This window comes from Dromaius novaehollandiae, chromosome 18 (assembly GCF_036370855.1).
Source record: "Dromaius novaehollandiae isolate bDroNov1 chromosome 18, bDroNov1.hap1, whole genome shotgun sequence".
Lineage (NCBI taxonomy): Eukaryota > Metazoa > Chordata > Aves > Casuariiformes > Dromaiidae > Dromaius > Dromaius novaehollandiae.
Genome location: NC_088115.1, coordinates 12083663 through 12111139, shown reverse-complemented (window position 1 = coordinate 12111139; position 27477 = coordinate 12083663). Strand labels below are relative to the sequence as shown.

Here is a 27477-nt window from a genome sequence, read left to right as displayed (position 1 = left end):
AGCTTCTCGCTTCTATCATAAGATTAATTTGCAGTTATAACTGTGTATTGATGACCCTCACATCCTGTTGTGAACTGCTGTGAAACCCTCTTTCATAGGAGGCTGCAACGCAACCGCTTTCGGGTACTGTATAGTTTTATAAAATGCTTTGGGTTGGTGCAGCTGTGTAAACTAAGATTTTGCCTCTGCATCTTAACAGAGTTTCTTTATTTATTGCTAATTCTGGGCACATACATAACATAAACATACTGTGGCTTTTAGTGAGCTGTGGGCTGTGTGGATTGCAGGCTGACATATAGGCTTCTCTTCTGGCCCTCAAGGTCCTGTAGTTCTGTAAACAACCCAATTTCAGTCTGAACTTCTCTGTAAAATGAAAATAAATGGAGGCAGTTTCCCACCTGGTTTTGTTTATGATGTTTGTTGAAATTCCCAAGAGGTCACACATAACCGGTCAGAAATACGCTATCAGGTGGTCGAGTCTTACCCATGAAGTTCAATTTTTTTCCCTTTGGGGTGATGGGGGGAAGGGGAAGCTGGTGAGAGAGGGAGAGAGAGACAGAGATTTACTCTGGCTGGCAGGGAGGAGATTTACTCCTCTTCCATGACAGCTCACATTTTCCTTTACGTTCCCCAAGTCTGTGTTCAAAGTTCTTTTATTTTGCAGTAATCAAGATTTGGTAGCTAGAGCAAAACTCGCCCATCATGTAAGATGCCAAAAGCTTTCAAATTCATTGACCTCAGTGGGACATGAGGGAGCTCAGCCATCAGCACTAGCATTTCAGTTCTGAAACATTTTCAGGCTTTCAAATGGACTATTAATCTTGGCTCTGGCAAAGCATCCAAGGCCATCAGCACTGTGTGATATGTCCCATAAAGTGCAGCTTCTAGGAAAATATATATATGTATATATAGATTTATATGTAGACCTTGTCAAGACTCCGGTTCTGCTTGCAGTGAATCTGTGGGCGTCTTAGAATGTGTTATTCAGAGCAAATTTCAAAAAAAAAGAAAAGTTTTCGTAGGATATAGGCAGCTTCTGGCCTAACATGATTAGCTCGGATCCACGTATAGCTGGCTTCTCAGCTGTAGGGGTTCAGTGGCTTTGTGGAGAATAGTTGTTTATCTCAAAACAAAATGAAAGTTTAGAGCAAGATCTCCTTCTTCATAGCTTATAGCTGTGGGACCAGGATTTCATCTGTTTTCATATAGCAGTTTGCAGTCCTTGTCAGTCTACCTGAATTAAGAGAAAAGGGTTGGCACTGGTAGGTGAGCAAGTGGCAGCTACCCAGGTCCGTCCTGTGGTGTTGTCTCGCGTTCCTGAACAGCAGCAGAGCTTTTGTACCTTGGCACCATGCGTGACCCTGCAACAACACCGGCGTGTGATGGGGACGTGTGTGGGGAGGTTTTTGCTTGTTTGTTTGTTTTTTCAGAGAAGCAGATTTCACTCTCAGGTTTGTGAAGGCTTTAACAGTGCGATAACACTGAGAATTGTGGTGTTAGTGCCCTGCACGTACCCAGTCCACATGAAGCAGAGCTGGCTGTCATAGTGATGTGTGGCTTTGCGAGGAACGCAGTTGCTCTGCAATTACTTCTTGTCGTCAGGCTTGTGCCAAGGATTAACCTGCAGGTGAAGGCCACAGTGTCCTGCTCTGCTGCCCGTTAAAGTCAGCAGAGAGACTCGCATTGATGTTAGAGGCTCCCGGATCGGAGCTGAGACTCATGATCTGAATGCAGAGATGTTTGCTCTGCCTTGGGTTTTCTGCACGACCTTGAGCGATACCGCTTCCCTCGCTTCGCTTGGCTTGGGCAAAGCTGTTACTCTCTCTGTGCCTCACCAAGAAAAGGAGGCTTAAAAAGTCATTAGTATTTCCAAAGCACTCATGCTAGCGAGGGGGGCCGTGGAAGCCCGGCTCTATTGGAGCTGTCCAAATATTGTTGCTCTTATTGAAAGAAAGAGCTCTTAAAAGAAGGCTGGTGTTCAGAAGGCAGTAGAGCCAAGTCGTCACAACATCGCCATTCTTTGGCTAGGAACTTGGAGCTTGTCAGGAGGTTTGTATTTGTGTGCAAGTACAACAAGTAATGAACTTCTAGCTTCTCAATTAACTGTCGGTGGCTCTGGAGGATAAGAGTTTTGCCTCTGTTTATGGATACTCTCATCCTTTTTTTAATGCTGCTGCATTTTGTTCAGAGTAGATCTGGAGTGCATAACTCTGGGAAGTATTCTTCGGACTTAAAAATAGATGTCATAGCCTATTCCCTGTAGAAGTGCCCATTTACTAGTCATTCTGTCATAGTGAAAAGGCAGTTCATCTTTCCTGCAGATATATAAAGCTATTATGGTAGGAACATTGAGAGACTGAAAGGACCACCTACTCCAGAAAAACACATTTCTCTATAGATTACGTGCCAGTCCGAGTCCTGAGGAGCTTGTGAAATGCTACTTGAAGTCAAGCTCCCCTTCGCTGAAGGGAGCTGTTACTGCAAACTTCTGTTTGAATGAGGTCTGGGGTAGGGGAAAACAAGAAAATATTGGCAACTAAGGAATATGTATCAGCAGATCATAGTCCTCTATAAAAAAAAAAATTGAAAGCTGCAATATATGTAGAGATTTAGCCAAATTGTGTCTCTCTGGAGTTCCAGATAGGTCCAGTTTTACCCTCTGTCTGGAGACATCTGTGTTGCTCTCAAGCAGCTAAAGGAGAGTCTTTTAAATAACACTGAGCCTACAAAGTACAGAGTCAAGTACAGGTCTAGCCTAGATCGGCACAGCTCTGCCTTAGTGCCAGGCATGCCAGCCTCTATAAATCTGCATTTTGTCCAGATTTATCAAGGTGCTGTATAAATGTCTGATACTTCCGTGTAATATATGGTTATTGTCACCAATCTGAATTGTACAAAGGTGCAGAAGAACAAGATCCTAATGATATTTGTGGTCTTCAGCGCTTTGGGCTCTATACCCAGCTAAGTCATATGAATTTTATTGTTGACTTCAATAGTATCAAGCTTAGACCTGAAATGTCCCAGAAATGTAGATTCTGTTGGAAATCCACTGATTTCAGAGAAATTAAAACTTTAAGTGACCTGATTCAGAACTTGTTAAAGGCATGCAGACTTTTTCATCAGCTCCTGGTGGTCTTTGGTTCAGGCCCTTCCCTAGTTAAGTATTTTTCAAGGTAATGGTTGTTCTATAGGAAGATCTTATTCACATTTATTACACCAAGGATTTTTATTTCAGCTTTTCAGCTGTGAATTTGAAGCAGAAATGAACAAAAAAATACAACAAGCTGATGTGAATTTGCTACTGCAAAACATTTGCATCTTTTCACCTGAAGTCTATTCCCAGCTCTGTATCCTCCACGGAATGAAAGCAGACTAGAAAGCTTCAGGCTTCTTTGGAAAATTTTGGAATAATTTACTTCTAGTCACAGTTTGGCATTTCAGTCTTGGAGCAGCTGCATTTCTAGTGGGCTCAGCTCCCACTGGTTAAGCCTTGTACATCTTTTTACATTTTTTAAAGAGTAATAAAATCAAAACGCTTCTATCTTGTTCTGCTCTTAATGAATTGGAACTACCCGTAAGGCAGTAGCTTGGAAAAAAGATGACTATGCAGAGTAGCTGTTATGTAGGGAAAGAGTAAAAGAAAACAGACTTCTAGGCTTGATCCTGTTCCTTTTGAAGTCGGTAACAAAACCTCTCTTGCCTTAAACGGGAGAGGAGTGGGCCCTGAAAAGAGAATGATGATGAACAGTTTCTTCTTTGCCTCCCAGAGGTGTTGGATTGCACTAGCGAGTACGTAGGGTGCTGCTCCTGGCAGATGTTAGCACCAGAGTGAACCCAGGTAAATGGGTGTGAAAGCTGTGTTGGGCAGGGAGGGCAGGGCATTAGTTCTTCTGGACTTCCACTTTGCAAGCGTACTGCAGACCTGGATTGTCATCAGAGCTGAAATTGTGTCCCCATCCCTTTCCTTCTTCTCTTTGAAATTCTCCAGGCTTAGTTTGAGAGTTCGGCCTTCTGTCCAAACGTATTTTGTGTCTGATCCATTCCCTACTGCAAATCAGGGCTCTAAAGATCTGACGATTCCCTCTGGACAAGGACCCCAGCATATGTTGGGGGAAAAAAAATGCTTTTGCAAGCCGAAGTTAAATATCGGGCAGCATTCCTCCACAAAATAAGCTCATTGTGTGCAAGCAGCAGCCTGTAGGCAAGCACTTTGGTGCCTGCAAAGATGCAGAATCCTGTCAAAGGTTCCCCCAAACTCCCTGTGGTTACCTGACCGCTGCTGAACCAGCTGGGTGTGGTTGTGGGCAATCCTGGTTGAAATGCTCTGGTATCCTTTCGAGCTTTTGCAAAGCCAGATCCCCCTAGAAGGCTATTCAGGAGGAGCTGAATTCTTGAAAAGAACCCTACTGCTAATGAAGCATCTCGAATGAGATAAATACTTGGTCAACTGGATCTATAAAGACCAATGTCTTCCATATGGTTGCCTACACAAGACAGGCAGCGGCAGGGAGTGCGGCATTCATCCAGCTGTTTGACCTGTGGTGCATGCACAGAAATATTTGAGCATGCGAGTAAGTTACCATTTTGCACTGGGACCACTTAAGCTTGAAATTTCCAATGACAAATTGAAGAGTGTTTCTTTTTAAGTTGCAGCACAGTAATGGGAGTTAGGATTTATAAGTCCTGCCAAATTCAATAAACTTGTGTTATAGCCTTTTAAAATTGTTATATTGAACGCTGCTTATAAAGAGCCATCTTCCTTCTATTGTTTCATAATTTATTCAGTGTTTTCTTAACTGGCCGATCAGCAGAACAGTAAAAGTGCCACTGAGTAAACTTTGTTTAATGGTGACCAATTTTTGTCTATGTTACAATAATGTCTGCGGGAAGAAACAATTACCTTGTGATTTGCTGTCAAAGCGGTAAGTGCATTTTCTTTCCAGTTCATTTAGAAGGGACATCACTTTTGAGCTTTCTCTTATTCTTTATGTGAGGTTGTTTCCTTTCCTGCACATTTGGGTTTTCGCTATGCATACTAGAAAGTATGGGTTCAGTCCTGAATCCAGGATTCATAAATACAGCCCCCGCTGCTCTCCGTGCAGCGTTGATCTTTGGTGATGCATCATCAATACAGCTCGATTCGTTACTCGGATGTTTGCTGAACCCCCGCCTCTCCCCCAAACGACCAAACCTTCCAATGTCAGCTGTTATCAGTGAATTTTTTCACTGGGTTTGCCATGTAAACCAACATGGATTGCTGCTCGTTTTGTTACATTTCCGTCTTCCAGTTGCGGTACAAAATCTATCAAAAATGTGATCTTTTCTGTTTTGATGAAGGATGGAGGCATTTGAGTTTCTGGCCACTGCATGTTCCAAGCGTTCAGTGTTATCGTTACAGTAATATGAGAAGGCAGTAGGAAATGTTCATCATGGCCTGCAACTTCTGGAGCACCTGGTGATTTTTTCCTTTTGGTGAGTGATGCTCAGGCCCCGGGATGTTTGCTGGGACAGAGCTTTCGGGGGGACTCCCGGGCACACTAGTGAAGTGTGAAAATCTTCTGTTCTCGAAGAGAGCAGCATGTTTCACTACACAGCAGCACATGTAGAGGCCATTTGCAGGAGAGATGTTGAAGATTCAAGTACATTAACAAAAAATCGTCCTTGGAGTTGTTCAGGAGGTCAGGGTTTTGGGTGATACCCATATGTGCCACCAAGCTGTAGGTATCTGTACGCAACACAGAGACTCTTGATCTGTATGGTCTGATCAGAGATGAGCTTCCTGCACTGTTTGCGGGGCTTTCATCCTCAAAACCCCTCCCCATCTCAATGCCTCTATTGTGCACTGAAAGGATGAAAAGCTAAATCCACCCCAGGGATTCAAGGTGTTTCCAATCTGAAGATTAGGCTGCTAAACCACCGTAGGTTGTGAGTAGCCTGAAATGTTTCCCCAGGCCCTACGAGAAGGGTTGAGGCATAATCGGAGTAGTCGGCGCCGTGTATCACATTACCCTTCGCGGATGCCAGAATTCTGTTACAAAAAACATATTTGGAATTCATAAATTGCTCCGTGCTCTTCTCCGGCGTGCTGGCCGTTACCCGCTGCAGGGATTAAACAGCTACCATTACGTAGGCAGCATCGTGTTTATAACAAATTGCTTCCTTATAGCCCACCTGCTGCTTTCAGTAATTTGAAAGCGCAGTAAGTTAGGTTTCTAAAGCTGTATTTTGGAAGATGACGGGGGTTTAAATAAAAGGTTTCAAATTACCAGGCCTCAAATAACTACCTAGAGAGGCAGTGTCTAGCATCTGGACCGTTGCTGCATTACTCTGAGTCTCTTAATCAGCAAGGGAGCCCTGAACTGAGTGGCTGGTGGGAGTGAAACCTGACACTGAACGGACAGCGATGTGAGAGAGCTTTGTGAGCAGCTCCCGGCGGAGCAGGATAAATCGGTACGTCTGTAGGGAAGGAAAACCAAAGTTGCCTTCTAAGATAGAAAAGCACATTCTCTACTATGTGTTTCCTCTTGTTTCTGTTTTTTGGTGGGTTTGTTTTCTCCATGTGGTTTTTGAATGCCTCCAGACCAGATCTTTTGGTGCTGTGAATTGATGTAGCTCCTTTGGCTGCAGTAGGGTAATGTAGATTTACTCCAGCTGGGGATCTGCTGTACAAGTCTATTCTCATGCTGCGGGAGTTAGCAAGTTCAAGCCCACATTTTGAGTACTTCATGCATGCACAAGAAATTAACCATAGCAATGATGTGTGCAAAGTATGTGTGAACATTTTTCCACAGGCAGTTCTCAAAATCGCAGCCTCTGCTATCTCCATCTCGTGTTGACCCTGTCTCTTCTCTCAGATGTGCTGGTTTTACACCGGCATAAATCCCCTGGCTTCAATAGGTTTGCTCCTGGTTAACACCTGTCTGTAAAAAGGATCATGCTGACAAGATTAAATCTCTGTCTCCGTAGAAAGCATAGGGTCTCCGAGGCTCCCAGACTGGGAATTACTATCACCCTCCCTTCAATAAAGTAAGGGGTGATGGATCGTAGCTCCTGTCCAGCACCTACTGAGGAACAGAAAGTTTCACGTTGACTTCTGTGGATATTGGATCAAGCTCAGATTTCTCCTAGAGTAGTTTTGCGTTACCTAGAGTAGTTTTGCGTTACCTATTGCTAATTTTATCTGTCTCTGCGCTTTATTTTGTCCGTGGGCTGAGAACAGTGGACTTTGAGGAGTTGCTGAAGTATTCGCAGCTCTTTTTCATGATGTGCAGACCCGCCACGCTGGCAGGGAGGGCAGCTGTATCTAGGAGTCGACACAGGGAAGGACGAGGTGCTGCTCCCCTCCACCTGAGGTTAGCAGCGATCGGCTGAGCAGCCTCCGGGGGCTGAGGAAAGCCTCGCTAGCCTGGGCTTCAGGGCTGGCTTTAGCAAGCAGGCCCCAGAGCAGCGCACCTCCTATATGGACTGCTGAATAACGTGCGCCCAATTCAGAACTTGGGTCTGCTTCATGAAAATAACATAAACTAATGTAGCTGCCCTGTGGAAAGGATACTTTTACCTTTTTGTGTTGTTTTTTGTCACAGCGGGGACTAAAATTTTTGCCAGAAGATTGGTGCTTTGTGTTTGTGCGTTGGTTTGCGTGCTGTCTTGCCCCTCTCGCTTTACTTTCTTGTTGAAATTGAATTGAAATTTTGCTTTCTGAGTTGAAACCGATGAACCCGATAATGTGAATTAATGGGTTAACTTTTTGCAAATCCATATGGAGTGAAAAGCTTAAAACCATTATGAATAAAAATGGGCGTGAAGTATCACTTTAAAATACGAAAAGCCTAAGAAGTGTGTGTGGTTTGCAGTCAGTCCTCCCCGTTCTGTCGGTGACGGTTAGGAACAGCGTGAGCCGAGATCGGTGTGGTTACCGAGCCCTGGGCTTAGCCTGCAGTCACCTAACAATGACTTGAAATAGGAATCCTGTGGAAGTGTTAGACCGTTATTAGGAAGGTTTGTGTGTGCAAGGACTGATCCTCCAATCCCTGTGCAAGCAAACCCGGGCAGCTTCACCCCGAACGTGGCAGAGCTGCGTTGCCTCTCGCGCGGTGCTGCCGTCGCCTCGGCCGGGGCAGAGCTGCGCCCGCCCGTCCGCTGCCGCCCCGCCGCCGTGCTCCAGCAGCGGCGATGCTGCTGCCCGAGTAGTCGCCTCTCGCTCTGCAGGGCGAATACCCTCCCTGCATCCCCTTGCCACCTCAGTCATCTGTTCTTCAATTCGCCACTTTTACAGGTCTTCCCGAAGAGCAGAGTTGTGTATTTGCCCCCCGCAGACACCTGATGTCCATTTAAAGAGGCAAGAGAAGCGTTTTGCTTCCTCTAACCTAAGCCGGTGCTTTTCGTAGCTGCGTGAGGGATACATGGTACCGGGGTGATGCACTTTTGTGATAGCACGTGGAAATGGGCTTGTGGCGTTACGTTTAACGTGTGTGAGCAGCTCTGCCCTCCCGTGGGTGGAGCGAGCGCTCGGCTGTGCCCCACTTCCAGCACCGCTGCTCCCAGGGCCGCTGCCGCCTGGGAATGGGGCGCTCGGCCGGGAGCGCGGGCTTGCGGGCTGGGCGAACCCGGACCTTGCCTTCGCCCTGCACAAACTCCCCCTCCCCGTAGCAGGCAGCACAGCAGCAGCCTCGTGTTTTTGCTGCGTGAATCTTGGTCCTGTTTTCCCGTCCTCTCTGCCTTCCCCTTGCCCATCCGTGGCCGGGAGGCCGGGGCCGCGCTGGCCGCTGCCACGCGTGCGCGTGCATCAGGGTTTGGCTACGCTGGACTGGAAGTAACGCCTGTTAGCGCGTCAAAGCAGACCTGTTTCTGGTCGTGGCATAGCAATATGGTTTATTTTGAATTCTAATCAGCCACTTAACCCAGTCGGTTTAACCTGGCTCAGCCTGGCCGTGTTTCTTCGGGGCGCTGTGATTAGTGGTGCGCTCTGTATTCCCGTGCTTCCCTTCCCCCCATCCCCTTCTGGCTCTTTGGGAGGTGCCAAGGACACTCTGACTAAACCTTTTATTCCCCCGGGTGGAAAACAGTGATTAAAAATAGCGCTGGATGCCATCCTGGGCCAGGTGAGCAGCACCGTCCTGCCGGTGTCCGGGGGGAGGATTCGCCGAGCGGGATGTACGTTTTTCCGTCATCCTGCCAAGCTTCCTCCGAGAGAGCCGAGCGTGCTGACCGGAGCAGAGGCCTGGCCTCCGGCAGCAGTGCCGAGCCGTGCCAGCGAGGCGCTCCGCACGCGGGCGTGCTAACCTCCGCATTCTTCCCGCGCTAGGTCATCCCACAAAAACAGCCCTCTCCCCTCCCGAGCGTCGGCCGCGAGCTTGGTCTGCAGCTCCGGTTCGATCCAACACGCCCGGCAGAAGACGGGACGGACTCGCAGCCTCGCCGCTCGCCGGCGGGCCCGGTCCCGTTCGAGCCACGTCAATTAAAGCCGGTGGGCCCTCCCGCGCAGCGGCGCTGGAGACGTGCGTGCACACCGCGCGGGGCGGGACGAACGCGCCGTGTCAGCGTGTCGGGAGGTCTGATAGCTCACAGATGCGGCTCCACAAAAATATTTATTGCCTGGATTTAATTGTCATGAAATTGCCTTAAAGTATGGGTGGAAAAATATCAAGCGTGGCAAAAAAATAGAAGCAAAATGCATTATTGGATTAACAGTATAAAAAGTCTTTTTGAACTGATTATAACTTTTATTTATGTAGGTAGATTCAGGGTTTTTAAAACGAGTTTGCACATAAATCAGTGAGCTGTATGCCACGGCCAGAGGGATGCTCGCGGGAGTCGCTCCTCCGGAGGCGGCTGCGGGGATTTGCGGTGTCCCTCCTGCCTGCGCCGGCGGCCTGTGCGGGGCCGGGCCGGAGTCTCCTCTTTACTCCAGTTCTCACGTGCCAAAGTGCAGGTTATAACAGTGAGTAAGTATATTGCTGAACGTGATGACATTTTGTAATGAAAAAAGGATGTGAATAAGAGGTTCCACAACAATTAGGGTAGGAGTGGAAAGAGGCATAAATCCCGGTCGTTATAGTTCTTTTTCAGCTTTGTTTTTTTGAATTGGGTATTCATCTTTAAGTTGAAGCGAACTGAGTGGGCTCTTCTTTCCCCCTCCGCCTCGTCCCGTGTCCTGTTCAGGATGGAAACAGAAGACTGACTGCTCAAAGGGCTCTAGGTTGCCTCAGGCCCTTTTGCTGGTGTTTTTTGCTGTTGAGCCATTTTCCCGTTGTTCTGGAAGCTTTTCCTAGGCATCTCCTTGGTTGAAGAGTTTAACCGTATCATTCGCTGTGAGCTTTTGGCATTTGAACATCCAGTATTTCGGTTAAGGGTCCCGGTACCGTCTCGGCGTCTCGCGCCGTTTCCCCGGGCTGTTTGCAGCCGCGCTGGGCCGTCGCAGCAGAGGTGCTGGGCCAAACGCCCTGCTGGGGCTAAACAGTGGGGGAACTCTGTCACGGCAAAGACTGGAGTTACTTCATCTTACCTATCTGTCTAGAAACCACAGGCTTTTTTAAAAAGTGAGTTAAGATATGAGGCCCGGAGACTGATGACTTGCGAAGGTCTCACCCGAAGTCCTTAGTGCAGCAAGGAGCAAAACCGGCCCCAGTAGCATCCTGCCACTGGGCTGTTCGTCCTCTGGGGCCTCCGGTGCCGCTCGCTGGGCGATAGCACCGGTGTGCTGCTCTTTGCCTCTTTCTGGAAGAAGCGTGCTGTAGTTGATACCCAACGAGGTGATGAAAAAGTAAATGCTCTTTACAGATAAGAATTATAAAAGTTACTGAACTGACTCGTGTTTGCAAAACCTGCTCGGGGGTGTTTGCAAAGCTCCCCTGCGTCCTTTCCGATGGAAACGCAGGTCATTCAGAGGCTCTTCCTTTGCATCTTGTTCTGCTAAATTAGGTCCCCATGTTGTTTTTCCAGAGGGTATTTCAGAGTGTAGTCAACAAGCCCAAATTATTTGCTTTTCTTGACTGCAGTTTTTATCTTCCCTCCTTTCCTCTGTGTTCAGCTGCTTGGAGTATTATTCATTAGAAACTTGAGCATCTCCATCCCAAGGAAAAAAAAAAAAAGCTTCTCGTGTGCCAAAATTTACTTGTCCTATCCTGTTTTTCTGCCTTCTAAGAAAAATATATGTGGTCTAGTCATAATTCCCAAGTGACCTGTAAGCTGGGTCTGGCTGTGGTAATCAGAGCCCCGTCCTGGAGCCGGGCTGTCAGCGACGGTTGTTAGAACAACCGATGCAGCAGACATCTGTCTCGGCTGAACTCCGCTTGTACCTTTTGAGGAAAGTGTGCATTCATCTGTATACCTGACGTGGGAGCAGGAGGGAATCCGCCGTTTAATGACAGTTGCCATCTTTTTTTAACAAGCTATTGTGATGTTTCATTAAAATAACGTACACCTTGAACTGTCACATCTCTACACAAGGCACCGTGTTCGTAGCTGGAGGAAGAATTGCTTCGTCGCGCAGGATGCAATCCTTCTGCAATGCAGCGGCCTGTGGCTGAGCGGCGTGTGGGGATAATTCAGTGAGGGACAGAAAGATAATTTTTGCTTGTATAATTAGGCCAGTTAAAAATTTAAACATATAGTAAAGCTGTTTGTCCCTTTGTCTTTCAAAGAGATATTTTCCTGACACTTTTGGAAACAATTCATACTTCTGACTCTTCCACAAAGATTGTGTCTGGCACTGCAAAATTTTCAACAAACATCAGGCTCTTGAGTCAGCCGGGCAGAGGCCATCAGGAGGCTGAAAAGCACACAAACAAACTATTGTTAAAATCTGCTGATGCTGCTGGCATTGCCAAGGGGACATCTTGCTGTTCTTTGCTCATATGATTTAAAGTAATGAGGAAATTCGGAATGACACAAATTAGGAGACAGATCATATTAAAGGACCAGGCCCTCCCCACTGCCTTTGAACATGTACACAGCGAGGCCTTAGCTAGATGGGCAAATGCATCTAAATACCTGGTATCAGTCATAAGGTAACATAAGGATGATACAAGAGGAGCTGAGAAGGGAAGAAAGATCCGTTTGAAAAAACTGAGGCCCACGATTATAGTCTTCATTTAAATTTTAAACAGCCCCAATTATATAAGCACAAATTATCCCTTTCTCTCAATAAATTATCACTACACTCAGCTCACCCATATGACAGTGAATTGCAAAAATGCATCATCTTGCAGCCGAGCAATTTTTTCCTCCTCCAAATGTATTACACTGTATAAATGAGGCTACATTTTTGTGAACAATATATGTATCAATATATAATGAATCACATTCACATATTCTTCTCGGGGCTTTGTTTAACACATCCTTTGCTCAGCTCTTGTGAAATACAAGAATATTTCTTTGCAGATCCCTAGTGGAAAGTCTGGTATACAAGGAGTCATTCTTACTCCATCTACAAAATAATTTAAACGTATCTATCTAAAGCCCTTCAATGCATCAGAAAATCAAATGTATAAAGCAGCAGATTTCATTTTTTTGAAGGCACAATTGAACTCTCTTCTGTAATAAAAATAGAAGGATGAAAAAACTCCAGTAGAATTGAGTTATGCTGGTTCCACTTCTAAGTCTTGAGGTTCACCAAAGTGCCATCAACTCCCATCGTGTGGGTGAGTGTCCCGTTATAAATATTCATGTATCAATATAGCAGCTGATGTGCAGGAGAGATGTGTTAAGTCTCTTTTTACTGATATGACTTGATCACTCAAGGTGACCAACTGGAGCTGTCACCGAAGGTTTTGAGGACTGGAACGTGGTATCAGGTGTGACTACTTTGTTGTGTCTAGCTCATATTTCAGCTAACTGAGGATTTCCACCTTCCTCTGGCCTCTGTGTAACAATCCTTCCCCAAAAGGCAAGAGCTAAAAGAGCTCCTTGCAGTGCCAGTGAGCTCAAATTCCCTCCACCTACTCAGAAGGACCAGGGGCCACCCGCCCTGCCGCGCGCGCTCCTGGCTTCTCGGCCACACCGCGTTGAAGCTGCGCGCCCTGGTTGCGCGTTCGCTGGGGCCGTGGACTGAGCTTGTCTCCTGTCCCCAGCCATGCCGTGTTGTGGGTGGCAGGCGCAGACTTTCTCCTGGCCGTCGGGTGCCTCCTGCCTCTGTGTGACACCTTGTAGTGGGTGGAGTTGGAAGAACCTCCCGGCGAGGTGGAGACGTGTATGGGGAGCTGGAGGTGCTGCAGGGAGTTCGGAGTGGAAGGGTTGGAGTTGTGCTCCGCTGGCACTTGGAGGGGGCAGATGGCTGCGTATTTCTTCCTATGTAAAGCATCTGCAGTGCGATACGTGTGTCAGCATGAAAGTGTTAAGTTGATTTTCCATAGCAAAGTAATAGTGTTCTCTCCTTGGAGTCTGTTCCAGTATTAGATGTGTGACACTGTTGTCTGGCCTTTAATTAATACAGGACATTGCTGTTCAGTGTCCTGCTGGCAGAGCTTTGGCCAGCGGCATTACTGTGCTCTCCCTTCTTGTCTTCACGGCCAGGGCACCTGAGCCTGTCAAGCCCAAGATCCTAGCGTGTGCCTGTAACACGGGGAATGACTTTTATCCACGTCTTAACTCGTGGGGAAGCAGGGCATGGACATACTGAGGAGCTTTCAGAGTCACTCGCAGCTGGTCTGTGGCGTTCCCAGGAGCTGGACCTGGTTTTCATCTTCATCCCCGAGCGTTAAATTGGGCGTTCTTCCCACGTATGGGATGTGCTGTGCTCGCTGCCCATGGAGCCCAAGTCATCTCTTTAGGATGTAGTTGTCTTTGAACGTTTTTCAGGGCCTTTACTACATTTTCTTCAAATCTGGGCAGTTTAGGTCCTAGTGAGATGTTCTGCGTGCTTGAAAATACATTGATTGTGAAGCTGCGTGCATGGCTCATATCTTTTTGACTGCTTTTTCTCGTGTTTTTATTTTCAGTGTTGTATTTTTCCAGCCCAACTGATTTCAGTCCCCTGTTCCTATTGCCACTTGCGTTGTGTGAGTATCGGGCAGAGCAACCTGACTATTTCAAGCTTCAGTCTGGTTTCCCTTTTTTTTTTTTTTTTTCTTTCTTTTTTTGTCCTTTTAAACTATGTTACTGGAGACTGGTAGCCATGGTAACTCCCTTATCTGTATTGAGAAATAAATACTATAAATTGCTTTTTTTTTTAAACTGTTTATATATAAAAAATGCAGAAGCAAATAAAACCTGCAGTATATGACTCACTCCATGTTATGAAGTCTCCTGTGCTGCTGTGAAAAGTGGAACAAGATCACGTGAGAGGATTAAAACAAGCCCGGCTCCTTCCAGGGGATGCCCCTGGCAACGTGCACAGGAGCCTTGAGCCGCACTTGGCGGGTGCTGGCTTACCTACCCCGGAGAGGGGAGAGCGGCGCCCGTCGAGCCCCGGCTGGGGCGCGGGCTGGAGGCGCCCGAAGGAGGAGCTCCCAAAGCAGCCGAGCCTGCGGAGAAGGCTTCGACCGAACTTTGCTTTGTCGTGTCTTTGGTAATCAAACCTTATCCCCCCGCAAGGGTCCGTGTTTTCCGTACCCTGTGTCAGCCCTTTGTTTCAAACAGGCTGAGAAAGGCACCTGCTCTCAATTAGTTTGAGGGAAACCTTTCCAAGATGGAATTGCTGCAGGTCTAGAAATCTTCGTTTAATTACTGCACCTTGATATCCTGAGACTAGAGCAGAATTCAGTGATTCCTCATAAAGCAAATCAATGTTTTCATTTCAATTCCCACATAAAAGAGACAGCAAATTACTTCTAAGAAGTTTTCTTTACATTCATTACGTTTGATATATGGCTCTAAAAATGTCTCCAGTTTTTACTGCCTAGGTACCACTGACATACTTTAAAGACTGTGCAGCATCAATTCCTCATGTTGGCACGTACTCTGAAGACCATTGGGATCAACTACTGGGACAGTGACCTGGGCTGTCCCAAGGGTTATCCCATCTACAGTCTTCATTTATTTTCCGGTAACTGGGCTCCAGCTGTTGCTAAACTTGTATGCCTTTGGAAATGATCTTTCAGATAGGTCTTTCAGAAATATCCATTCACCCAGCAAAGGTGAAATAAGATTTTGTTGGGAGAGGTAATGACTTTTTTTTTCGACCAGCTGATAGAATTGCTGTGAAAAATGTTTTTGGCCACTGCTGCTCTTTGAGTCTGACTATTTTAATGAATGCATCCTTTTAGTTCATTAATGTATTAGCCATTTTTACTGACTGTTTCAATTTACGTGTCATGTATCTCTTAAAATGCTAGATGCTGTTGTCTCCAGCTTATAGGAGACTCCTGGCTTCCATGAGAAGGATGGAAAGCAAAGGTCATTGGTGGCTTTTGGGTGGTTGGAGTTGGCAATAGTGTATTTTAAAATCAAATTCACAGACATTTGATTTTGTTTTTCTTGGATTGGATGAACATAACCCTTAGAAATAGGATTTCAGTGCTTTTGCACGTGAATTCTCTGAGTATATGCCAACATACGATTAAAATGTTCGTTTGCAACATTCCTGCTCATAACTTTCTTTGCTAGAATAGTCACATAGAGCAAAAAACAGCAACAAAAATGTGGACTCAATAGGAAGAAGATTATTTTAAAATGTTTTCTATTCGCAGAAATACTTGCTTTGGAGTAGCTCTGTTTCAGTCTCCCTCCTTCTGTGTGCCGTACATGCTAACGCGTGCCTTCATTTTCCAGCGGGATTCCTTCACGTGCTGCTCCGCTGCTCGCTCCATCTCTCCTTCTGCATCTCTGATTCACTAACAAACTATTTGTGGTTCTTCTTTTCCTCTGCCTTGACTTCAGCTCTCGCGGAGCGGCCACACAGCAGCTTTGCCCCCTCCCTGCAGCGGGTGTCACTGAACAGTGAGTGCCGGCTGGCCTTTTTTCTCTTTTTCCCTCCTTTTCCAGGTTGGTGGTGTTTTGCATGGGCTCCGTGGCTCGCCCGGGGCCGTCCTGGCCCGGCGGGCATGGCTCCACGCCAGGCACGCTGGCATCCGACTGTGTCGAGTCCCGGGCGTGATGTGCGGGGATAAATCAGCAGCGTGTGTTGCTCCAGCAGCGGCTGCCCGTATATAGCCCGGCCCGATGAGCCGGGGCGGGGGGCGAGCTCGTGGCGCTGCTGGGAGCCGAGGCATGGCGGGCGGCATGTGTGCAAACACAGTCACAAATACATGGCTTTAATGAGTGAGGTACTTTAATTTGTTTTGTCTATCATGTCTATAAAGGGAGAAGTGAGCCCCAGAAGAGTGGCTGTTGGCTTTTTTACTGTTTTAGTAATCTTCTGCTGTTCAGGTAAGAGCAGATCTGAGTATTACAGTATTAAGGACTTTGCAACAAGCGTGGATTTGGTCCTCAGAGCAGCGGCACGAGTAAAACCTTTGGCTTACAGCGGAGGTGCTGTCGAAACGATGGGCTGCCCAAGGCTGCTTGGGGGAGCAGGGAGCTTGCACTTGTCGGTAGGGATGCTGGATCATAGCGAGAGCACAAACGAGCCGCAGAAGGCTCGCCGCTGCTCATGGCAGTCGTGCGTGCAATGCAAACACCAGCAGGGAGAGGAAAACTTGCTGTCGCTCTGTGGAAGCTTCCTGGGCAGCTCTGGAAAAATCTTTCCGTTTTCTCAGCAGCATCCTCAAGCCTGTCCTTCCAGGGCAGAAGTGCAAAGATGGGAATTCTTGTTTAAATCTCGCCTGTTTCTCAGGAGCACCTTGTCCCTGACATGTGCTATTTCATGCCCTTATGTGGAATCTGCCTGTCGCCGATGCTGACGGATGCAGGATAAAGTGCCCTTTCCTCCGGCTGTGCCAAGCGGCGTGCTCGGCTGGAGAAGCCAGCTGCGGGCTACGCGCCGAGCCGGAGGTGTCCGAGGGAGAGCTGGCTGCGCGGAGCCTGGTCCTCCCGCCTGCTCGGGAGTTTCAAATCCAGCGTGGGTGTTGAAATCGTCTCTAGACCGAAGTGCAAATTTTTAGTTTCCTGATTTAATGACTCTGCACAGAGGTCTGAAACCAGGGCCCGCGGGTTTTAGCTGCAGCAGCTAATCCTTGCTGCTGAATAATGGGTGATTTTGCACAGAAATACGCTGCAACATCCGAGGTCGGTGGATGGGAATGGAGCACCCGGGAGAGCATTTGTCGTGTCTCAGCACTTGCCGTAACAAGCCAAGGAGCGAGAGCCAAATCCGAGCACCGTTACAGAGCATGTACCAAAGCTCTGCTTTGCTCCGAGTTACTGGTGTCAAAGATCATAGTAAACTATTTCCAGGGAGTGGGTAGACATGGGAATTAGGCCAGCTCAGAAGCCAAGAGAAGAGATGTTGCCTTTCCACTCCTAGGTTTAAATAATTAGTAGATGTTCATTTACTTCTGCAGTCCTCTGTTAGTGGGTGAAAACACAGGCACGGTGAGATATTTTTTCCCTTTAAATAATCATTTTCCTGTTTGCCAGCAGCTCTGCTGTTTACAGCCTGCAGATTGCAGACAGATGGGTTCATTCAGTGTGAATTGCCAGGCCGTTTTCAACCTTTACCTTATTTTGAAGTGCCATGGGAAAAATAATCCCTGTTTTTGTGTGCTGGTTTTCATGTATGCCGTTGCGAGTGCTGGGTGCCAGGAATGCGAAGGATCCAAACCTACTAACTAGGTCACTCTCGAAATGTTGTCACGTGTTTGGGTTTTTTCCTGTTTTCTTTTTCTTTTTTTTTTTTCTCTGTGGTGAGGCTGCAGAAAGTAAGGGCTGAGCAAGAGGCAGAGAAACAGAAGTGCATCTGTGTCCGATCTCCCCCAGCTCTTCCTCGGCCACAGCAGTGTCTAGGCAGTGCTAGACCCCACGGGGGCTTCATCAAGGACCAGCTCTGGACCAGCTCCTGCTTGTGAACCAGCCCTCTGTACCTAGCAGGTAGTTGACCCGTGCAGCAGTAACAGAGGCCCGTTTCTAAATCCACGTGCTCGTACGTAGTGGTCTAGGTCTGTTTGGTTTCCACTTTCCAGTTAACGTTTCTAGGCTTGAGCGGCCAACGCTTCACCGAGCCCGTGCAGAGCTGCCGGGGCTCATGTTAGTTTAATGCAGGCGCTTCCGCCGTGGCTCCGTGGTTGGGCTGGACAAATAGTGAGGGTTGTGCTGAAGACTTCTGGCTTTGTAGCCGTGCCCAGGAGCAGGTTGCAAACATCTGCCGGCCTGCTCCCTCGCTTGGGTTTCCTCAGGTGTATGAAGCAGTGCTGGCGTGGGCTCAGTCCCAGCGAGTCACCGGCTGAAGGAGCCGCTTGTCGCCACTGTCGCGATGTGAAACCACTGCGATTTTATCCCAGCGCGTTAAGGCATACTCCCGGGAGCGACTGCCGGCCTTGCCTCGGGGAGGGGAGGCCCGTCGGAGGGCCGGGGCGGGGGCTGGAGGCACCGGCGTGGTGGCCGGCGGGGGTCTGCGACTGCATCCTCGTCTTGGCATCCGCCGCCCCGGGTCCCGCCGCGCGCCCTGGCCGATGAGCCGCGCAGAGCGGCCGCGGCGTGGGTCTCTGCAGTGACCGAAAAGACTGTGTCCTGAGGACGTGGTCACTGCTCCTGGCTGTGCTTTTGGAGGAAAAATCAGATTTTTTAAATGGATTTCAATTTGGTCCAGTTCAACCCTAATCAGTCAGATTTAATTATGTGCCCAAGGCACTGGGAATCCATCAAACCTGGATAAATTCAATGAACGCGCAGATCGTATCATCTTTTGTCATCAGCATCATCTGCTCTTGGCATTCGCGCTGAAGAGCTAGACTGCCGAAACGTTGATTAGCAGATACGCTGATCAGTCATGAAAATTCATTTCTGAAAGGAATTTGGATTTGGAACGAATATGTTTTTTTTCACCTCAGGCAAAAGGGAGCCTGAATTTTTGATTACACGTAATTATTTATACTCACTTCCAGGCCATTTAATATACCCTCAAGGTGGTGTAAAGTGGTCCGAGTTTAAATATGAGGTTAGATCTGCAGTGTTTAAATACTTCATTCAGTTGCTGGGTACTTGGAGAAGGAGGTAGAAGGGGAGTTGTCTTCTTTTTTAATTGTCTTTATGTATCAGCTGGTGTATGCATCTGCTGCTATTTAATTTTCTCTTTGGAGATGTGACGTCCTGTTCAAATATAGTCCAAGTGGTTCGATCAAGTTCTTCCTCGAGGGTTTTCCAGTAGTACGGCTGAGGAGTGCGTTTGCAGGGGCGCGTACTCTCCCCATTTTGAGGTTAATGGGACCCTGCCTGTTATGTCCCGAAACAGAGGGTTTTTCCTAAGCTAGAAATCGCAGTATGTGAAACTCTGCCTTGCCTCCGGGCTTGCGTCACCGTGACTATCCCTCTTCTATCTTTGCTTCAGTATGTCGCAGGGAGGCACCTCTGCTATCTCCCGTTGTGCGGCCGTGTTCAAGGTAACGGGTCCACGGGTGATGGGCTTTCACCAGCCCTCGCAGGACCGGCAGCTTGGCACGCAGAGGGGATTTTTGCAATGTTGAGGAATGTCGGACTGGAGCCTCTGCCAGCAGAGCTCAGCCAAGATTGTGTTGCTTGATGTTTCCACAACAACGTGGCCTGCCCGGAGCTCGGCGTCTGCCATCGCAGTGCCTTGGGACTGCCAGTGGCTCAGCGCATTCCTGCAAGTCTCAGTTTTTCCGTGCGTAACCCAGACAGTCCTTGGTTTCACTGTACCAAAAACAGGTTGGTACTGTGACTTTCTCCCTGCTAAATTTAAGCAAGAACAGTAATTTAAACAACATGTTAAAAAACAAAAGTCCCGTAGCAACGGGCTTTCTACCTAATCCAAATTTGCAAGATTTTATACACCACTGCAGGTTGACCCAGCTGCTCTGTCTTTCACCGTCTGCGCTGAGTTACCCTGTGCCGGGGTGGGTCTCTGCCTGTTCGTGTAGATGGTTCCCAGGCTGCACTTGGGTCTGGGGGGAGGAGTGAAGCCTGGTTGGGCTCTGGGGAGGCAGAGGGGTCTGGTGACGTGGTCTGCGTTTTGGGAATAAGGACCCGTTCTCCAGTACGCTGTGTTCTTTGCTTTTTAACAGATTCCTATTTATTTGTTCTTCCCTTGGGTGTGTGTTGTCTTCTTTTAATTGCACCTCTTTTGGAGGATTCATACTCCTTTGCTTAGCTCCCAAGTTTTGCTAATAAGTTCCTGATATATGCCAAGATAATGAAGATGATTAATGAAATGGTTTCACTCCCAGATTCCTGTTTTAACTTGCTGTCTTCAACTGGTTTCAAACCTGGATTTGTCCGCGCTGTTACCTGCAACGCAGCCCTTGTGCCTTCGCCACCGGAGCAGGAAAACTCAGGGCGTGCTTTGCTGCGCTCAGAGCTCTTGGTGCAAGGATCACGCCAGAGAGTTAAGTGCAGTAAGCGGCCGGTGATTCAGCCGTGGCCGTGTTGAATCCAGCAGGGAGGTGACAGAGGTAGTGGCAGTTTGCTTTTGTGTTTGGCAGAAGGCGTATTCCTGCCACGCCAGGCTGTGTTTATCCCGTGTGCCGTAAAACAGGACCAGCAAAGATGGTGAGACTGTGTGTGCTAGTACAGAGTGGTTCGAGGGAAATGAATAAACTGCCTCTCTTAATTTCTGTTACCCTGCTTATTTTTCTGAGTACTTTTACTTTCCCTCCAAAGTCAGAATGCAGCACTTAAGCTCATTAAAAACACTTCAAGTTATAAACATTGACCATTTTTCATTTCCTTTGCAAACAGTGCTGAGCCGATAAGTGTGTTTCCTCTGCCAGAGCTGTGAATATTTCTTTGTGGAAGAAAGTTTGCTCTGATAAAGCAGGTTTAGTAAAGTGCGTGTGTGCGTCTCCTCCCTCTGACAAGCATTTAGCTTCTCGGTGATGTTTCCCTTTCCGAGGATCTGCGCTAAACAGGGAATTTCAGATGTGGAAAGCAAAGAGCTCTTCACTACGCCTCATGGAGACGTTTGGTAAAATACCCGCCACGAGGTACGATGCCTTCAGAAGCAATAGAGAGCACTCGGACGACGAAGGGGGAAAATGAAAGGCCGTCGGGTTACGAGCCTGATGGCCTGTCAACAGCCACCATCGCAGGATTTATTGATTTGATGCAAGTTAGCCCTTTAAGTGCAGTTCAGCTTAGGATGTTACTAAGCTGTGTTTGCTAACGCTGTAACATCTTTATTACGGAGGTTCTCCTTCCAGGAGTAGTTGTGTTTTCCTGTTAGTGGGGATTTGTTTAAATCCCTGATGCTTTTTAGTGCTTAGTGTGTATATGGGCATGATGAGTTACCTGCTACTTCTGTTCTTCTGTAGTCAAACACATATCTTGCCAGGTCGATGCATACAACCCTTGGAAGGCCTGGATTTTCCAGGTTTAAATTCATGTATCTGAGGCCAATGAAGTCCCTCAGAGAAAATCAAACTCTATAAAACAGTCCAGGAGGCCTGCAGCGTATCTATCTCCGTGCGCTTTGCGTGGGCCTATGAGGATATTATCAGATAGAGAGTTTTTTCAGCCTGTTTGTGTTTGGGAGTCTGAGGGCGGCTCTCAAGGCAGCAAGCCGCTGCCCAATGCCGAGGTCTTCTGGGGCCAAACCTACCCGCGCAAACACCTTGTGTGAGAATGACAAAGCCAAAACCGCGATTAGTTTGTTAAAACGAGCAGAACTAACCTTCCCTGGAACAGAAAATACGCTCGGTAGAGCTAAAGGTTGCTTTTATTTGCTCTGGAATGCTTGGAGCGTGTAACTGGAAACCAGATAAGCTCCTCGCAGTTCCTGGGCAAACCTCGCACACACCTTCCTACAAACAAATCCGATACTACGATACGGAGGGAATTCAACAGCTGCAGCTGGGACATCTTTCACGGAGAAGGAGCTCTGGAGAGAAGTGCAAACTTGTGGCACTGAGCTGAAGGTTGAAAAACCTGGGTTCAGTTCCCTGCTCTTCTGCGGGTCTCCCCGGTGACTTTTGGCAAGTCAGTTAATCGTTTAGTGCCTCCTTTTAATATCTGTAAGAAAGTTGTTAAAGCATTTCCTGCCTCACAGGATTATTGTGAGGATCGATACACCTAAGGCTAAGCGTGATGCGATGCGGTGGTGGTAATCAGGGTCAGGTGAGTACCGAAGACGGTGCAGGGACCCCAAAAGAGCTCCCTGCGTGCTTGGTCTGAACTTTGCTGTTTTGTCTGTGGAGGGAGGAGGAGGAGCGTGGGATCTCTCCCATCTGTGTGCATTAGGCTCAACTGCCATTTCTGTACTGATTATTTCTCAACCACTGAGTCTGAACATTAAGTATACATGTAGCAAGGCATCCTCTAGCCTAATTGCAAAACTCTGTTAAACAACGATCAGGATGGACTGCTAAATGAGCCTGCTGATTTCTTGCAACATCCTTTCCTTCTCTGTCTCCTCTGGAAACTCCCTGACGCTCAAATCTAAGAGTTAATGCCAGTGATTTGTGAACCATTTAGTTACCTGAAGATTATCCATGTCTGTAAAACTATAGCCTTTAATTGGTTAACTGCACTAGTAGATTTAATGGCACTTCAGATCACTAATGACATCACATCCTGTCATAATTAGGTGATTTTTTTATTTTAATTTTTTTTCCCTAACATTGTCCTTTGTCCAAAATATATTGTTAAGAGCTCACAGGATTATTGGCCAGGTTCCCCTGAATAAATTCCCATTTAGGCAGGGAGGGCGAAAGAAGAAAGCCAGTTTCTTGGGAAAGGTGGGGGCTGGCTCTGCAGTGTTGCTCTATGTATTTCATGTTTATGTTGAGTATTATGGGCAGAAGAGATTCTGCTGAAAGCCTATAAATCCAGGTACTTGCAGGTGTTCAGGTGCCTTATCTCCCGCTGAGGATTTAGCCACAGACTGCTGATGGTCTCCTTGAGCACAACCTCTGCTAGGTTCAGTTTCAGCACTGGCAGCAGGGATTTCAACACATGAAGAAATGTAAATGCTGATGGATTTTGCTTAAGAAATGAGAAAGCTTTTATGCTCCTTGGAGGAAAGTAAAGCCTGGTGCTTCTACAGCCAGAGCATGTCCAGAGGGGGAAAGGTCCCTGATTCTGAGCTAATGGGAGGGGGTAAATGAGATCTGAATCCAAAAGACTGCTGGTAAAATCCATGGGCTAATCCCCTCCTTTAGGGCTGGGTAGGATGAATCAGTCTGGCGAGGGTAGTGACTTTGCAAGTACAGCTCCCGCCTGCTTGAGGAGAAGCGTCTCTCCGGCTCGCCTGGCTTTCGGCCAGGGGAGGGTGTCGGTTTGGTGCTAGAGCAGGAGCCTCGGTAAATCGCCTTGTCTGGCAAATTCTGCTGAGAGCTTAGGCTGAGTCTCTCCAAATGCATCTCTGTAAATCCACTCACTAATTCCCTCTCCAGCCATACACTGTCTGTTCACCTATGAATCTGTAGTGGATTGACTTTCATTCTCAGAAACGGCTTCGGGAGTTAAGAGGCCAGGACCCCTTTTCAGAAGAGATTCCTCAGGTCGAGCCTTGCGCCCTGTGCCTGCTGTTTGCTCGAGGCTGGATGTGACCTAGGGAGAAGGCCGGTGGATGGGAATCACTAGGTGGAGATTTTTAAGTAAAATTTAGATGCTCTAGGCCTTAGGAACATAATTTTGATTGGCTTTCACTAGGACGTATGCTCCTAAGAACTTACGCCGCCTTTAGAAATGGGACTCTGAAGTTAGTTATTTTCAATGGAGAAGGTTGTACAAACGTGCCAGCGTTACAATTGCACCCCGTATGCCTATTTTAATGCATCCAAAGTGCCCTGGTTGACCATGATCCCAGTTGACTGGACATAGGCAAATGCTACGTGTGCTTTGGTGAGGTGAGTGTGAACGGTCTCCGGTAGGATATGTGCCTCTCATTGCACTAGGCACACAACACGCAAGAGGATGAAGAAATGTCCCGTCCCAGTGCAAAGGACAAGGGAGGTCTGGTAGAAGAGGGAGTCATAGTCTTACAAGAGCCCAGTTTTTTCTTTCTGTCCTCCGTGGCAGCCAGATCCAGCTCAGACTTTTCAGGTTTCCTTACTCCAGGGCAAGTTTCAGCAGTATGAGAGATCTGTGACCCTGCTTCCAAAACCAGGGAACTGTTGTTGAGCCCAAACCATTGGCATCACTGCTGAGGGTTAACAGATACAGACATTGCTATGGTACATTTCTATTTGCTTGAGCAAGGCATAATGCATGCCGCCTAGTTTTCCTGGTTCCTCAACAAGGGCAGTTGTGCAGGCTGGACTTACCAGTGATGCCAGTCTTATTCAGAGACCAAATCTAGCTGTATTGATTAGATCACAGATTTTAGGAGCACAACGCGTCATTATATCATCTTGTCTGAGTTGTTGTGTAGCACAGGCTACAGAGTTTATCCTTCTTAAGCCAATCTATTTTGTTTCGAGTGAAATGTCTCTCTAGAGCCTGCTGGTCGCTACTCCCCGGATGGCGAGATCCTGCCCGCACGCTGCAGAGTCGCGAGCACCTGGGCCTGTGTCAGAGCTTCCAGACAACTTTTATTCCTGGTTCCCGAGCTGATGTTTCTGATACTTCTGCAAGAGACATGCAGAAGTAAAGAAGATAAAATAACTATGAATCTTCCTTAAACTTTTTTAAAAAGTTCTATGTGGCTCCAGCGCAGCAAAAGAGGGCTAAAAGTATGACTCTTGTATTTCTGTCTTTACACAATGCTGTCATGGGTTGAATTTTTCCAGTGTTATTCTCTCTTCCTTGCCTAGCAACCCAGCCTTGGGAGGGAAGCTTACTCCGTAGGAATAGTAGCACTATCTGCAGGGTTTAGTGCTTCTTGCTGCAAAGCTTTCTTTAAAAGCTGATCGAAAGAGATGGGCCCTTGCTCATTTATGTCACTGCAAGCTTAGTGTTTCAGGGACTGATTTAGCAATAGCCTTGAATCAGGTCCTTGGGCCCCACCTGTCACATGCAGGACAGCCTCAACTGAGGGAATTTTAAAGTAATTTAATAATTGCAATTAACACAAACTTCTGATCACCGATTCAGGTACTGAGAGGAAGAAAAAGACAAGCAGTTAAACATGTCAGCAGACACCTTTCCTTGCCCTCTCCCAAGCTCAGCTGAAGCCAAACCCCCTTCCTAGCCTCAGCTTCCCCCGTTTTCACCCCGGGTTGTGCTCAGTTGGTCCCAGTTCCTCTGGGGGGGCAGCGGGCAGCGCAGGAGGTCGGGTGGTGTGTAACGCTTTCCGCCTGCCGCTCCTCCGTGCTCCTCGCTGTCCCTGCCCCGGCGTGAGGTGCCCATGCCCGTGGTCCCCCGGGGTGTCCCTGCCCCGGCGTGAGGTGCCCGTGCCCGTGGTCCCCCGGGGTGTCGCTGCCCCGATGTGGGTCCCGCATGGCTGCGGGCCCTTTGGGCTCATGCTCCTGGGTCACGGAGCACATCTTTCCAAGATGCATCTCCAGCCCTGCATCTCCTCCGCCGTCCTTCCCTCCACACACCTCCGTTAGCAGCTGCTGCTCTTGCTTAAATGTGTCTGAGCCAGGGCACTGTGGGCTCCTCTGAGCGGGTGTTTTGGGCGTTTCCATGGGTTTCAGAGCAGTTGGGGCTGGCTGTGACCAGCACCTGGCAGTGCCGGGTGTCCTCCCACGCAGGCAGCGCTGCAGCTCCGGCCACCCGAGCCTGCCACGTGTGCCCCGCGCGGCCCGCAGGCGTGAGCCAGCCGGCTGCCCCTGTGCGAGTGAGTTGGTTTCTCGTGTGAATTAACTGGTCTAATGCAGGAACTGGCTGGGGCTCATGCGCGTGCGAAGCGGGATCCCGGGCGTGGCGTAACCGGGCAGTGCAGCGCGAGCGCGTCAGGCAGTCGTGCGGGTCCCAGCGGAGCGCTCGCCTGTGAAACAGCGCTCGGGCGTAAACTGCTCGGCTGCTCATGCAAGCAGCAACTGAGCGCTCAAGCATGGACTAATAGGGTGCTCAAGCGTATATTAATTAGACACTCGTGTGCGAGCTAATTGGGTGCTCATGCATGCACCGGTTGGGCACCCAAGCGCAGACAGCTTGGCACTCCTGGGTAAGCGAAGCGGGAACGCGTGCAGGAACTGCTTGTGCCCTCATGCGTGAGCCCCTTGGCCGCTCGTGGGGGAACTCACCGGGCGCTCGGGCACGGAGCGATTGGGTGCTCATGCGCGTGCTGATGGAGCAGTCATGCATTAACGTAGTAGGTGCCCATGCGTGAGCTGCTGGAGCATTCCTGCACAGACTAATTGGGTGCTCGTGGGTGAACGGATCGGGCGCCCATGCACGAGCCGATGGGGCACCCATGCGTGAGCTGCCCGGGCGCTGACTGGGAAACTGCTGGGCGCTCGTGCGGGGCTGACTGTGCACTCACGCTTGAATGCCCTGAATCCGGCGATTTCTGCCCCAGACTCCCGTTCGTGTGCCTTCCAAAACCTCTTGCGCGTGGGGTGGTTTGGAGTTGTGTTCGGATGGCGCAGAGCTGAGTGGGGCAGTAATTAGATGGCGCGAAGGAAGAGCTCCTTCTCCTGCAGAGACTGATGGCCACCCGTCGTACCGTCCTGACCCGCGCTAGAGCATCCTCCCAGCTCACGTATGTGCCGTTGCTGTTCTTGTCACTTTGCAGATGCTGAATCCCTGCACAGGCTCCCGGACGCTCAGCTGCTCTCCCCAAGCCTCTCTGCTTCCTCCTGAGCCTGTAGTTTAGAGTTCACTGTTCACAGCTCCTCACACGGAGCAACTTTAGTAAGTAAACTAGATGTATCCGTTTCTCTCCTCTTACGTCCTTAGGTCTTTCTCAGGTGCCGGGTGTGCCTATGTGCTGGCCGAGAATTACCTCTTTTACTCATGAGGCCGACACGCAGCTGGGGAGGCCCCATCCCCGAAGGAGGAGACCGACTTCTCGAAGGAGTCGGCACTCCCGGGACAAGTCAGTCCAGCGCGGCTCTTTCTAGCGTGAAACCTCTGTCAGCAGCAGAAGAGCTCGGTGGCAGAATCGGGAGACGTCCCTATCAGCGGCCTCAAGACCATGGCCACGGCTAAGAATAAATCAAAATCGCGATTGCCATACAAACTATCACAATACCTACGTATGCGATATGTCGTGTGAGTAGACGTGCAAAGCACAGCTTCATGGCTCGGGCTGCAATCACCAGATGGCACTCTTAGATGCACACTGACCCGTCTTCCATCACTGCTGTTGCTGTAGTGTGGGATGCTCTTGCGGGAGAGCTAGCAAGCAGCAAAGATTTGCTGTTCCCTTAATTTCTCTAACCAGATTCTGTTCTTGGGATAGAGAATTCCCTGGAGAAGGAGCAGTCAAACTTGAGTTTATTTGCAGGCTTTTTGTGGTCATCTCTGTCCAGGGACTAAGATTTGCAGTATAACCAAGATCAGATTATACTAAGAAACCAGCCAAACAACCCCCCGGCCATGATGGCATTGCTTTCTTCTCCGCAGAGAAGCTGAGCGGAGGAGGCCAGTGCGTGTGAGAGG

At 48.4% G+C, this 27477-nt stretch overlaps 1 protein-coding gene across 6 annotated transcripts in view; it reads left to right on the top strand.

Annotated features, from left to right (window-relative positions):
* Nucleotides 1–27477, top strand: part of COPRS (coordinator of PRMT5 and differentiation stimulator) — a 126281-nt gene that overhangs the window by 32055 nt on the left and 66749 nt on the right. The window contains exon 1 of one of the 6 annotated variants that reach the window (XR_003259010.2): nucleotides 6344–6450. The exons of 4 other annotated variants lie outside the window; for them this stretch is intronic. The gene's annotated coding sequence lies outside the window, so the exon portion shown is untranslated. Of the gene's footprint in view, nucleotides 1–6343; nucleotides 6451–21899; nucleotides 22102–27477 lie in introns of those variants that run through there. One more of the 6 variants, XR_010392167.1, reaches the window with a different exon arrangement.